This window comes from Marmota monax, unplaced genomic scaffold, assembly GCF_021218885.2.
Source record: "Marmota monax isolate L192 unplaced genomic scaffold, Marmota_monax_Labrador192_F-V1.1 WCK01_AAM20220418_F8-fsc00002, whole genome shotgun sequence".
Classification (NCBI taxonomy): domain Eukaryota; kingdom Metazoa; phylum Chordata; class Mammalia; order Rodentia; family Sciuridae; genus Marmota; species Marmota monax.
In genome coordinates, this window is record NW_026693571.1 from 6,725,890 (window position 1) to 6,741,532 (window position 15,643).

The window sequence follows — 15,643 nt, forward strand, 5'->3', positions numbered from 1 at the left end:
CCCCATTTTCCTGGGAGAATACATATCTTTGAACCACCCTTTATATCCCCTCAAACACCCAAGGAAATGGAGACTCCCTGCCTCATGCAACACTATAAGTCACAGAGGACACTGGCACAGACTGGAATACAGGCTTAGGACAGAGAAATAACACTTTCTCTCAAAACATTACAAAATCTACCATGAACTGTTCTTCTCTTTCTCTACCCCTAGGAAAAACATGGCAGACTCAGGATGACGAAAGCTAATAATACTGGCCTTTAAGACACAAGATGAAGTACAGAGCACTCTAGCAGGCTCTGTAAATTAGAAACCTCCTGAATTCTGGGACTCTTGTGAGCACGTGCCTTTCTTTGAAAGGAGTTTGGAGTGATTATCTCACAATAGCTAATGACAGTCTCCCCTAGAAAGTGCTAATTAATAACACAGGACCATCTCATCCAGTATTTATACTGCTGTTGTTGGTCACCTGCCTCCTTGGCAGGAGGACACTGGGGTGGCAGAGCAGGCATAGGAGCAGCAGTCAGTCTCTCCTGATGAGTGCCAACCCCTCTGCACCCATTCGGAATGCGCTGCTCTCAGGACACAGACAGCCCTTCAGCCTCACAGTCCTGATCTCCCCAAAGTGAAACCCTCTGTTCACCTGGTTAAGCTGGCTAATCCTAAATCAGCTTTTAGATAGTCACTTAACAACTCAGAGGCCCTCCAGCCGGATCCTGTGCAAATCCCGAGGTAAATGAGGCCCAGGGGGAGTGAAATGAATCAACACAAAGGATTTAAAATGAACAAATTCTCTACCTAATTGCGTTTTATTTCTTTTGTCTGAGAATTAGGTTCAGTTGCCATCTTCTAACGATGTTGTATAATCTTCAGATTTATCCCATCAATGCTACATGACTAAATTTAAGAACCAGGTAATAGAAGAAAAGCTACATTTTCTATTAAATTTCTTGGTGCATTGTATAACCTGCAGAATTTCAAAATCTGCTTGAGGCTGGATATCATTGCTTGTAATTTGTTCATGCAGTTGAGGAAGTGCACACTTTTCAAAATATACATGTTTTGTTATGGAAAGGACTGTGTCTTTTTGAGAGTGTTTTCCTCACTCTCACGATGCCATAAAAGTATTAGTGCTCCAATGAGAAGTTCTCAAATTTGAAATGCAAATTCCTTATAAACCTATCCATGTTCTGATTTAATAATTCAAGAATGAAGCCAGGAATCTGTATTTTTATCATGCCTACCAGGTAATTCTAATGCACACTTAAGCAGGTTCTATATTTCTTAAGGAAAGTGCCTTTTTAATTTGTAAATTTCTCACCCAAAAATTAAAAGAGTAAAAAAGTCAGGCATGAAGCACACCTTTTTTTTTTTTTTTTTTTTGGTGGGGGGTTGGTTGCCTTGTAGTGCTGTCTCAGGGAGGAAAGAAACCACCTAGATGCTGTGGGAATCCACCACCCTGGATGAGAACTGCTGGCACAGAGCTAGTCCTGGCAGGAACAGATCCATGCAGAAAGATCCAAGGGAAGAGGGCATTTGGGAGCTCTGATGAGTGATTTTGAAAGGAAGGAATGATTTGAGTAGAGGCCACATGGTTTAACTTACAATGAACCTGCAGGTTTTGAAAATTGCAAGCTGGATTTCCTCATAAACATACATCAATCTCAGAGAACAGCAGGCTCTGCTCTTTGTATGCAATCTTTTGGGAGTTTTTCCTCATTCGGTACAAAAACACAGAAAATATGGAGTTGAGAATTTAAAAATGCAGAGAAATAGAAAAAGCTTTCGACAATTTAATAAAAAGCACGTGGGCAAATGTGAGCTCCGGTCACTTTCCATTTAAACTATGAAACCTTAGAATTTGCTTTTAGGAGGATAAGCACCATGTCCCTTGGCATTATTTTTTTCTCTATTTTTTTTTTTTAAACCTGCACGTCATTTTGGGATGAAGTGGTAGCAATTATTGTCAGGGACCCAAGCAAGCAGTAGCGCTTCAGAAGAATGACACATGGTACAGAGTGAAATTGGGGTGCCACCTGCCACCAATCTTAAGCACTTATCTTTTCTGATAGACAATTATACAGAAAAAAAGAGAGAAATATGAACACACAGAGATATTAAAGTATTATTTTACTGTTCTTTTGGAATTAATAGAATATAAAAAAGATCTCTGGTTGTCTTGTAGGAAGTTTAGTAAGTTTCCAGGATTAAATGGCTTTCCTCTTCTGTGAAGGGTCTGATGTAAACCCTTGTACCAAGGCTTAAAGTCTTAGGTCTGTTAGAAGTTTCCATCAGTCAGTCTGTATGTCAGTGGATAAAGTCGGTTGCTGATATAGCCTATTCATTGCTTTCTGGAAAAATGCATCAAACTACAGATATATTTTTTAATGATGAAGGAAGGCTGGGGAAATGTCGACTCATCCAAAGATAAAATGCATTTTCTAACTGGCAACATTTTGGAGCAGTGTTTTACCACAATGCTTTTCTAAGAAATTCTAAGTGCTGTATTTGATGAAGTGCTGATAAAAAAGGCATGAGTTGTCTTTGGTAATCTATCTTTAGTTACTTTCATGAAGTTGAAAGTATCTGTCATTTCCATGGTTAGAAAAATTTGTGTTCTATGTGTATTCTGCTTGGAATAATTTATTTTACACACTCAGTATCAGACAGATTAAGTGAGAAGAAATTTGTTTTACCCCTATTCTCTTTTATCTTAATTTGATGTACACTTTAATACTTAAAATACCTTCATTTTACAACAACATTATATTATGTGTAGTGGGATGCATGTGGTCTGTTGGTCAACTTACTTTGTGCTGAATTGTGTACTGTGCTCGTTCAAATGTTAAAAGGGGGCAGAGAAGGACAGAACACAGATCAAATGTGTCTGGTCTGGGCTTTGGCCCTCAGGAGTTGGTTATTATATAGTATTTGAAAACATGTGATGGGAGCTGTTCATAAACTTGGCTGAGATACATGTAAGTATCCACATGCTTTTTAGGCCAGTGAATCCTTAACAGGCTTCTCTTATAGTTCATGTCACAAAGTTCACCAAAGGAATTTGCTAATGATTTAACATTGTTGAAAGTACTGGATTACATTTCAGTCCAGCTAGACTGGCAAACTTTCTATAAAGCATTTTAAATCAACCTTATTACATTGTGTTCCAATAATGGGGGGTTCCCAAAAGACTCATCAACTTCTCTTTTGTTATCCTGTTTTTACGATTGCTTCTGAAGTTAGATTACATTTATCAGATAGTCTCAGCACCAAATTATCACAATAGACAATGTGTGGATTCACAGGGTCCTAAGGTGGATTTTGACATTTTTCCTTCAGGTAGAACAACTGTATTCAGAACTGATTTAGTCTATTTGGCCAGGCAGATACATGGTAGCATTATTCATGTTTCTAAATATTATAATTAAGTCTTTGACTTAAGCACATTGCAATTGATCAACAAATATATGAAGAAATGTTCAACTTCTACTTGTAAGTTCATGTCACTCCAGTCAGAATGGCACTTAAAAATACAAGCAATAATAAGTGTTGGTGAGAATGTGGGGAAAAAGGTACACTCATACATTGCTGGTGGCAGTGCAAATTGGTGCAACCACTCCGGAAAGCAATATGGAGATTTCTTAGAAAACTTGGAATGGACTCACCATTTGACCCAGCTATCCCACTCCTCAGTCAATACCCAAAGTACTTAAAATCAGCATACTATAGTGATGCAGCCACATCAATGTTCATAGAAGCTCAATTCACAACAGCTAAACTGTGGAAGCAACCTAGATGCCCTTCAATAAATGAATGAATAAAGAAAATGTGGTATATATACACAATGGAATATTCCTCAGCATTAAAAGAGAATAAAATTATGGCATTTGCAGGTAAATGGATGGAGTTGGAGAATATCATGCTAAGCAAAGTAAGCCAAATCCCAAAAAACCAAAGGCTGAATGTTCTTTCTGATAAGTGGATTCTGATCCATAATGGGGGCTGGTATCTGTGGGAAGAATGGAGGAACTTTGGGCAAAAGGGAGGGAGGGGGCTGTAAAGATGGTGGAATGAAACAGACATTATTACCCTAGGTATATGTATGACTGCACAAATGGTTCAACTCTACATTGTGTACAACCAGAGAAATAAAAAATTGAGGTCCATTTGTGTACAATGAATTGAAATGCATTCTGCTGCCAAGTATAACTAATTAGAACAAATAAAAAAGAAAGAAAAGCACATTGCAATAAAGCTATGTCCTATTGAGAGCTATAGAATAATATTTTTGTACACAAGCAAAAGGCAATGATGGAAAAGTGACAAACTTGAAATTTCCCAAGAGATATCTATTGATTGGAAGAAGTTTCATTGCTTTCAACAAATATAAAACAGAAACATGGTGGGTTTTTTTTGCAAGTCTAAAATTTGTGTAAGCCAAATTCTGTGAATAAATCAGCCACTATGAGTTCCAGGCTGGGATTTTAGGAAGGGGATCAACTCTTTTGGGGCCATGTGGATATCCAAAAGTGGTCAGCACTTCCTAGGAGAGAGGTTCATTCATAAGTAGCATCTGGCTCGAGGTTAGCTTTGTTATATTTGCATTTTTCCCCTTTACAACCTGGTATTCATTTCCTGCTGCTACTTTCTCTCAGTTTAGATGATTTTTGGAGCTGGAATATTGTATCTACTTTCTTCCTTCTCTCTTTACCAACTGCCAACCCAGATGTCTAAAAAATTCTTGATTTGAATATAGAAAAGATCATCAACTTTTTCCTTAAAAGGAGATTTGGTTTAAAAAAACAGTGAAAAGTACATGGAGAAAAAATAAAATAAAAGCTTACTTGAGTTTCTCAACAAATTTTTAATTTTAGACCACTATAAAAATAACCTTAGCAGAGTTTAAAACAAAAACAGTTAACCCCAATTCTAAACAATAGAATAACTCACTACCCTATCATCATAGGTGAGAGATGTTTCCTCATTTACTTCTTAAACAATCCCTGGAGAGCAGTCCTTTCCACAGATTTCAGTCACTCCTGTCACGCAACATAACTTGATGGTCCAGTGGGTCAGGGGAGCACCATGTTGGTTGTCTAAGAAAACAAGCCAATAAAAGTTAGCTTGGTTAATTTTTTATAGCTGATAATATTAGGAGAATGCAGAGTTTATCAATTGGGAGGGAGAAAATCAGGATAGAAAACAAACATTAAACTCACATATCACAGAAACAAACAAAAGAAAACTTTGGTCAGTCACAGAAAATAATGTCATGAAACGAGTCTTGAGTAAGGCCTAATTTGCTTCGCTTTGTAAAAAGCTGACCATTCTTTTTATGGTAATTTATCCTTGTTAACTTTCTGCAAGCTTTCACCCTGAAATTATCTGGATTTTTTAAAAATTTTAATCAGTAATATTTAATTGAAACTTTTTTTGGATAGAGTAACTATTGAAGGTTTAAGATATATTTTATATGCTAAACTCTCATATGCAGAGGACATCAGCTCTTTACCATCCAAACCTGAATGTCTTAGAACTGAGGAGATTGTTCCTAAGATTTCATTTGCAAACTAACCCACAACTATCTTACAGACCAAACCAGAATTTCATCTGGTTATTTTTATTTACCATAAAATTGGCTTTTGGTTAAAGCGCCTGAATTATTACAAAGGAAAAAAAAAAAGAACAAACCTTCAAATCTATGAATAATTACCAAAAAATAGTCCCTTTGTGCTTTGCATGGAAAAAAAAAACACATCCTGATTTTATCAAAATTTTCCCCAATAAAAGTTTGTTATTATAATGAAAAGTAGCAGCAATAGATATTATAATTTTTAAGATTAAATGCTGTTGATATAACTTCAATAATCATAATCTTCCAATAATGGAAATTTTTTTTTTCCAGAATCTCAAACTTTTTGGAGAATTAGGGTCCCATCTCACATCTTATCACATGTATTACTTTGGCAAGGAACGTGACCTTTTTTAGCATAAATTTCCTTATTTTTGAACCAGGGACTAATAATAATATAAAATATTTACTGACCCCCTTTTCTGTGTCAAATGCTATCTTAAGTTCTTTATTGACTCTTCAGAACAATCCTATGATGCCAGTGTACTATTATTCCCATTTAAAGATGAAGATACTGAGGCAAGAAAAATAAACTTGTCCACAGATCAGACAATAAATAGCAAAGCCAGGATTTATATGCAGGAAATATTGCTTCAATATTATTTCTTTTCAGTTCTTCCATAGATCTTAATCAGTAAACCACTCTACCTTTGTTTTATTTTGTGTGTGAATTAAATATTAGGATATTCCTTAAGAAGTAGAGGCTTCATAATTATATATTGGTTCAGAAAAATTTATAAACTTTCATAATATTCTTTAGCTCTTTAGAGTTATAATAAAAACATTTATATATTATATCATGTTAATCCTGGTGAATTTTAAAGTTGTGAAAAACAATTGAGTCCTTCTAAGTTGAACAGAAATTCAAGTTTATTTTCATCTGGCATAATTTATTTTAGACTTTCAAGTTCTGAACCTAAATCAATATGTGTAGAAATATTAAACATAAATAAAAAAGGATGTTGAAGAGAAAATGTGAATTTAGTTGTAAATTTTATAACAGGATATTACCATTTAATTACATCAGAACTCTTTGGGTTAATATAAAACCAGATGGATATCAACAGTAGGCAGGCATGATGGCCAATTAAGTTCAGATATTAAGATGTTCATTTAATAGCTTTTCATTGAGAAATATATGGATTCACGATTTTTGAAGTCCCTGACATGGGTAGTTCATAATTTGCATTTGATGATTATTTTTATAAGAATACAAGTGCATATCACCTCAAATTTTAAAATTCTTTGAGTACAAAATATGGGTAGAGGCAAGAAATTTATTTTATGGTATGTATTTAGGTTGCATTTTATTTAAATTGAAATAGGCAAGTACCTTTTTATATGCTGATTTATTTAAAAAATAGTGTTAGAAGAGACCCTGTGCTTTAGCTTCATTCGCCTTTCACACCATTTGCCTCCATTTCTGGTTCCCAGTGTTACTGGAATTCATAAAATTCCATTAATACCTGTGGAAAATTTAAGTCTACATAACTTAAAATTTATAATTTTCAGTGTACCAGTTAGGTAAAATATGCATAAATTAAAATTTACAATTTTTTAGTGTACTATCCATTCAGTGATATCACATATATTCACAGTGTCATATGACTATTGCCACTATATAAACTTTTTCATTATCCCATACAGAAACTTTGTACTCGCTAAACAATATTTCCCCTACTCTTCTTTCCCCTTACACTCCAGTAACTCCTATTTTATTTTCCGTCTCTGTGAACTTTCTGAATTACCTGCAATCATGCAATATGGACCTTTTTGTGCCTGGTTTATTTCACTTAACATAATGTTTTGAAGCCATCCATATTTTGGCATGTATCAGAATATCATTCTTTTTAAGGCTGAATAATATTCCATTGTATGGATATACCTTATTGTTTATCCATTTTTTCTGATGATGGATCTTTGAGTTGTTTTCACTTTAGGCTATTGTAAATAATGCTGCTATAAAACATTGGTTCAAATGTTTTTGTTTGGGTCTCTGCTTTGACATCTTTTAGATATGTATTAGAAGTAGAATTGCTGGATCACACGATGATTCTATATGCACATAACTTTTTGAGGAAATGCCAAATTGTTTTCCACTGTGACTTCATCATTTTACATTTTTATTAGTACTGAACAAAGGCTCCAATTTTTCATCTCTTCATCAACATTTTCCATTTCCTTCTTTTCCATCCGTCCTCTCTTCCTCTTTCCTTCCTTTCTTCCTTTCTCTCCACCTCCCACCAAATTATATATAGCCATCCTAATGGACATGAAATGGCATCTCATCATCGTTTGGATTTGCAACCCTTAATGACTAGTGATGTTGCCTGTGAAGGATTTAAGTGTTTTCCAAAAACTTTCCAAGAATGATATTGATATTTACCTCATATGGCTACACAAATCATTGGAAAAACAAAATTTATTTCTTAAAGCTTTCATCAGAGTAGGAAAGGTTGACTAAATGGGAGCCAATACAATGTGACTTAAAAATGTGATTTATAAATAAGCAGTGACTGAAATAAAAATCTACTGCCTCACTTGTACGTAATAAGGTCTTGGACAAGTTTTTCAAAATTGGGAAGCACTTACTGCCCTTGGGATATTATGAAGCTTACATTGAGTTGTGTACCTATATTTATTCATTGCTGTACCCCCACATTTATTGTAATTTCTGGGTTATAGTAGGTGCTTGCTAAGTATTTCCTGAGTGAATGGATAATGCTGGTAATATTAAATCAAGATAATTGTTGCTATTCTTATTATTCAATAAGCAGAGGCATTAGACCTTCTATTTAAGTAAATTAAAGCTGGCAGATCTCAATGTATACACATTTTTATGATTTGAAAAATATCACTATATGTACATGTATAATATGAATATATTATCAACATATATCTCACATAAATATACAGCTCAGAATCATTTAGAATTTACAATATAATATTAAATTTCAAAACTTTCACCGAAATAAATTCTGAGTAGCTGAATGGAAAAGAGTATATCCTCCTCAGTTGTTACTGCTTGGATTGTAAAATGATTTAGGATCTCTCTTAGAGAAGAATTTAATTGTTTTCTAGTAATGTAGGCCACAAGAGTTAGTAGAAGTGTTTTGGGAACATAGCTAACCGAATAGATTCGGGTAATGCTATCTCAGTGTGCACTATTCATTTTTGAAATATGAGTTGTTCAAATGATTGCACATATAATATATAGAGACAAGTTAGATCCCTGCCTTTTCCCTTGGTTTTTCAGGCATTTTTAGCAGTTCCTTTGTGTTTGTCTGTTTGATTTTTTTTTCAATTTATACTGTTTTAAATCTACACAGAGTTCCCAAGTATGTCCTTATATTGTATGTACCATGAAAACAAGGTAAACTGACCAATCTACTACAGATAATTCCAACTTTTGTGACTTTGCTTAAACAAGAGAAATTTTAAAATGAAGCTATATGTTATTTACATTTTAGACAAGTAAAACAATTAGTTGAGATGCAGTTATTTTACATAGCCTTAGAAAAATCACCTTTGAAGTTTCCTGCTGTACAATTTTAAGAAGAAGATCTTTCATAGGTTCTCCATTCCACAGAATCATTAATCAAATAAGCTTTCTTTTCAAATTAGATGAATTCTTCCTGCCACCTTCTTATGAAATGCTGATTTCTTGTGAACAATGATATCTTCTTGGAAGAATTTCTCACTCATCAGCTGAGGGTTTTTATTTTTTCAATTTTTATTTGGAAAATTACTCCTCTCATGACGTTCTCCTCTCCGTCTCTCTAGATGGCAGCATTTGCCTTATGGACTGTCTCCTGTTCTTTTCTTGATCACCTTCTTCAAGAAGGTGCTGCATGAGGACAATCCAAGAGTTGGCTGCTGACTAAAGACTAACTGATACAGAACGGCTGAGTGGCTTGTGGGTAAGAGTAGAGTTTGTTACTATGTGAACCTGGTTTGTTTCTCAGCAAAAATACTGTAGTTCATGTGAACTTGCAGATGGGAAAGCATTCCAAATGGAATGAGTAACTTCCAAATCTGAAGGCTTTACTTCAACCCCATTCCCAATATGTTCACGTGGGGAACTAGTATTCTTCTGTTTTAAAATAATATCATTGAGGTTTAAACCAACCTGGCAGAAAACCAAACACTAAAGAAATGTAAAAACAAAACAAAAATCTAAAAAAAACCAACCAACCAACCAAACAAACAAAAATCAAGTTTCCTTGTTAAAGTAATCTGGGAATAAACATGTGTATTTACTTGTTATATGGAAATAGAAATAAGAGGCCCAAAATTTTTGAGATTGGTAGGAAATGTGGTTCTAGAATTGTGACTTAGAAGAAGCTGAAATATACTAGCAACAGAGCCAACTTCTGCAGATGTCTGCCCTGGACTGTCGCATAGGGCCACACATTTAGAAGGACTTAAAATTTGGCTTAATGCTCTGCTATAATTGTTATAAAATTCTTAATAACATTGAACAAGAGGCCCTCCATTTTCGTTTTGCACTGGCCCCATAAATTAGGTAGTCATTCTTGCTATACTTTTAAATATTTAGTTATGATATATTTTAAATAAGGATAAGTGTCTGACAATATCTACATAAAATAATAACAGGAGCTGGTGGCATAGCTCAGTGATAGACACTTGCCTAGAGTGTGTAAGGCCTTGAGTTCAATTCCCAGCACTGAAAAAAAAAGTAATAACAGATCATTGCTGAGATTGATGTAATGTGAAATAAAGCAGATGTATGATAACTAAGACCTTTAGGTATAATAGAAAATACTCATCTAGGTCTCACGAATGTTGAGATTGCAGTTTTCCAAAATTAATATGTTTTTTTAAATTTATGTCAACTGTGAAAAAGATGACAGACAGAATGGAGATAGTATTTTTTCTCTTTTTAAAAACTGGATGTATTTGAATACCTCTATTCCTGTGGTTCCAACTGGAATCCAGAAATCTAGTAGCACGTATAAACGAAGGAAGACAGACAGAACCAAATGTACTTCATGTATGTTTTGTAGATGAAGCATCTCACGAGCTGTTAGAAGGGCTGGAGAAATAAAATGAGGATTTGGTGCTTCTATACAAACAAAAATATTGAGCAATCAGTTTTTAACAGTGTGAGAGAGTATTAAAAGAGAAAAATAAATCAGAATGTTGAGACTCTTTTTTCCATACACTCTTTAAGGAAAAACAAAACAGCATTAATTTATAGCCACAATAGGGGAATAAAAAACAAACAAAATTTATACTCATTTTCCTCCTGTAGTAGTAATGTAAGGCAGAACATGTACTGACAACTTTCATGCCTGAACAAAGTAGTTGTATAAACCACTTAAAAAAGCTAAGGTTAGAGTTCCCAGGTTAATTTTATGGCTGCATGTATTCAGCTTACTTCATTGACATCTAATTAAACATTTCTTGTAATAGTGGTTCACTCTTTGGATGTTGAAGAAGTAAAGATCATGTAAACAACCCAGTAACCTCCATCAATCAAGGGGGAATGCAAATAATGTCCAGTCTCCCATTTATCTCAGTGGTACCTTCCTAGATGCCAGCGGAGAAGTCAGAATGATCCCAGAAAGCCATGTGATCTCTAGAGAAGTTTATTTGTACAAGAACTTATGTGGAAATATCATGATATAAGGAAGGAATGAAGGAAGGAAGGTAGGGAGGGAGAAATGAAGGGGAAAAAGGGGCGGGGGAAGAGAGAAGAAAAGATCAAAGGAGGGAGGGAAAAAAGAAAAGTAGAAAAAAATTTGTATGTGTACATGAACTTTGAAATTAGTAGGGGTAAAAGAGAATCAGGTTTGCAATATTAGAAAAAAGGTGTTAAAATTTTAATTTATAGAACATATATGGTCTGCTCCAAACTTACAGAGTGTGTGGAACTTTCTGAATGTACTAGAGGGAAGTTTCTTACTTAGAAATGTTGGTAAATGGGACAAAAACATTCACACAATCCTTTCCCAGTCTGTAATATGAAGAAAACCACAATCCTAGGGTCAGGGACAAGGATATAATATTCTCATTTTATATTGTTGGGTATCTTTGACCCTATTTTTAAGTGTAAAAACTTTTATTCAGCAGGTCAGTTATAAACTCTAAACTTACAACTAAACATAAGAAGCAATAACAGTACTTTCTCATATTATAAGCTCATAGGTCACTTATTCAGTGGAAAATATTGTCTGAAGGCATTCAAATACTCTCAAAATAAGAGACAAATATAAATTGGAAGGTTGTAAAGAACATGCCAAAAGGAGAAAATGGTATTAAAATAAAAAAGAAAATGACTTTCTTTAGAGACTTTCCAACTACATGGTTTGGAGAGAGGTAAGAGAGTGGTATGAGTCACTGCCGGTATCAGAATAACTCAAGGAGATAAACAGAGAAGTTATCTAAACAAACAAGTTATAATTCTACTCCATGATGACATTTATAGGAGCAGTCATTTTTTCTCAAGCCGATAGAATATCAAACGATACATAAACATCGAAATAAATTGCATATTCTAGATATATGTGAAAGGAAAGGCACTGTAGATTAATCAGGCACATATGTATCACACATAGTTTCTTTCTGAGCCACAACTCTGTCTTTTTTTTTTTCCCAGTTGGGAAAATACATCTGTTTCTTCTCCCTCATTTGATATGATCCAGTAAAATCTAAGCTTTGGAGACATTTGCCTGGAACATCAATGATTACTCGATTTCTCAGCACATAAATCTAATTGCAGTCCTTGTTGGACAGATATTAGGTATGAGGTAACTCAGTCTATGTCGTCATCTGCTCTTTGTTTCTCTCCACCAGGGGACTCCTTGTAACCCACCACTCCAACACTGTCAAGGCTGATGTCAATTATTTTCCCAGTTCCTCATGATGGAAAAAGACATGCTGTTTAAAGAAAGACAAAAAAAAAATGCTTATGGAGTTATGAAGTATTTCTGGATATCAGCACCATGAACACTGAACTCCAAACTTGTAGTTAAATTATAAAACATGATGTCCTGAAAGACTCAGTGGGAACCAGGAAGATAATTCACTGTTAAACTATCTTCTCCCATGCCCCCTGTATGCTCTTTTGTCTCACTGCTGCTTTTCATTTTTAAACTTAAAAAAAATAGATTCACAGCTCCTTCTTTTTAACAGAATACAACACATTCATAATTATATTTTTAAAATTCTTATTTTAGTTTCAGAATATTCACCAGCCTTGCCAGAAGGGCACGGACATCAGTTATCTGAAGATGAATTCTGTTGTAAGCTGTTTGTTTCTTGGTTGGTAATTTGGTGTGAAGATCTGTTTGTTTTGCTGATTTGACAAGGAAGGGCTGAAAACAGGCTACTTTGATTTATGAAAATTTGTGTATCTATCAATGCTATGGAGCATATATATTTAAATGCTTTTCATTTAATGTTAATATTGCATTTTAGATTTCTGGTGTGGCCAGCTGTATGGATGTGACACATATCATTTCACAAAAGTCTGCACTCATTGAGGCCCCTAGTTTATTTTATGCCCACTGTTGTCTTGAAATTCTTAATAATGCTCAATAATTTTTAGAGACAGAACCGAGAATTGTCATGTTGCCCTGAGTCCCATGTATTGTTTTGCTAGTCTTGACTTCTAATAATAATTTCTTTCTGATTCTAAGCCTCCAGGTACATTGTTACTGGACAGATATTAGGTATGAGGTAGTTCAGTCTATGTCGTCGTCTGCTCCTGGTACATTGTTACTGGTGGGGAGGACTAGTTTATATTGCTCAGGAAAACATACTAAGTATTGAATAAATTGTTGATTTAGACATAGTGTAGATCTTGAAAAAACAATATAGGTGTCTGATGATTTTACAGGATTGTTTATAAAGAATAATTATATACATTTTTTCATCATCATTCATTGTAAAAACAAAGATTTGTTCTTATGGATCATTCTGTCATTGCACAGAGTTGATATCCTTTGGTGACAGGAGTTTGACTCAGTCTCCATGGATTCTCTGGGCAAGGCAGAACCAATTGCTGAGGAAGAAGCAAAGGACCTAGTTAATGAGGACTCCAGGTAGACTGTCTCAAAACTGAAAAAGGAAGTGACAAATACAGGGATTACGTAAAGGTAAAATTTGTCTGCACAATGGATAGTGTTGCTGATGCTCAAAAAACTTCTCTAGAAATCTTCTGAGCAGATAGAGAAGCTGGGGTTGACATCACCTGGAGCCTCAGAGTTTTACAATGCAGCTGAAGAGGACTAGACATTTGCTCTTTGGTAAAATGTAATACAATTATGTGCCGCATAATATACTGCATTATGGCAAATAAGGGTCCCGTAAGTCTATAAAAATTCCTATCACCTAGTGATGTCATGGTTGTCAGAATGTGACAGTGCAACACAGTTCTCATGTTGCTATGGTGATGTTGGTATAAACAAATCTACTGCAGTGCCAGTGGTACAAAGGTATAGCACATACAATTGGCTCATGTATATACTTGTATGGTTATTTTTAAAGTCTACTCCTACTTATTAAAGAAAGTTACTGTAAAGGAGTGGACTGTGTTATGCTTCAGAAGATTGTCTCAAGAGGCTATTTCTAGTGACTGATCCAGGTTTTTAAGGATACTCTATGAAGTTCCTATGATAACAAAATTGCCTATTGACGCAGTTCTTAGAACATATCCCTGTTGTTAAGTGACACATGACTGTATTATTTTTTATAAAAGATGATAGGCTGTTGAAGGAAGTAAGAGATTGTGTTTACATAATTAAAATGAAGACTTCTCCCTTCTGTTCAATGAATACTTTGGGGGAAAGTTACATTTATTGTTGTAATAATTGGCTAGTTTGTGATCTCTATCTAAGCTTCTTCAACGTACAGCTTCTACACTCCTACAATTAACTTTTTGTGATATTTTCCAAATTACTGGGTGCTTTTATGGCCTGTGGTCCTGTGAGTGAAGATTATAAAGTCTTTTAGAACAACAGAGATCATGTTTAAACCCCAGCCATGGTACAGCGATGGGTTTAATCTCTGACTACAATAAAGCCAGGCATTTTGACATTTCATCGCCGTAGCAGGAACTCTTGGCTTTGTTTTCTGCAGACTGGCATTGTGCCATCACTTTATATCCCCCTGAAATAGCACTTCTTATACCCGTGCCTCCTTCCAAGGCTCTTGCACTGGTTCAAGGCTAAGAAGAAGTGGCGCAGTGCCAGATCTAATTAAGCAATAAGACACTCCAGGCGGTACATTTCTGGGGATTACTGCATGCCTGCCTTAAGTGCGTCACTACTCAAGAAGGGCAATCATCCTTTAGAAAATGCATTCTCTGGAGTGACTTATTGCCATTTGGAAGGGGAACTTCTATAAACTGGAAAGAAGAAAGAGAGGAGGAGAGGTATTTCCCAAGTACTGGATGGTATTCTGTGTGTGGCTTTCTTATTCCTTTGCCAGAGGGGAGCAATGAGAACATCATAGCATGTAGATGTTCCACCCAGACCAGATCTTACTACAGACACACACTTGTTCTGTTGGTTTCTCACTACTGGACAGTATACACAATGAATATAATCTTTAATAGGAAGTGTTTTTGCTTGCGTGTTGAGGGAACAGATTAACTTTAAAATAGCACCAGAACTCTCTTGTTTCAAGTTTTGATGAGTTAAAATAAATTTTGATGAATTTAAGAAAACCATTTGGCTTTAGTTCCCTCCACCCCCTGGAACTGGGGTTTTGAACACATGGGTGCTCTACCACTGACCTACAACCCCAGTCCTTTTTGAATTTTGAGACAGAGTCTGGCTAAGTTGCTGAGACTGACCTTAAACTTGAGATTCTCCTGCCTCAGTCTCCTGAGTATCTGGGTTAATGAGTACACCTTTTCTGTCTAAGAGACATACAGTAGAGAGTGCTGGTTTTGAGAGCAACCACTCAAGCCAGACTGATAACTTGCAAGGTCATCCCTGACACTTTTTTTGCTGTGTGACCTTTATTTCATTTTTTCTTATC

General features: G+C 35.2%; 1 long non-coding RNA gene across 1 annotated transcript in view; it reads right to left on the reverse strand.

Moving 5' to 3' along the window:
- Positions 1 to 4,844: 4,844 nt before the first annotated feature.
- Positions 4,845 to 15,643, reverse strand: part of LOC124102505 (uncharacterized) — a 34,801-nt gene continuing 24,002 nt past the window's right edge. Inside the window, exon 2 of the long non-coding RNA XR_006854887.1 lies at positions 4,845 to 5,096. This is a non-coding gene — a long non-coding RNA (uncharacterized LOC124102505). The remainder of the gene's footprint in view (positions 5,097 to 15,643) is intronic.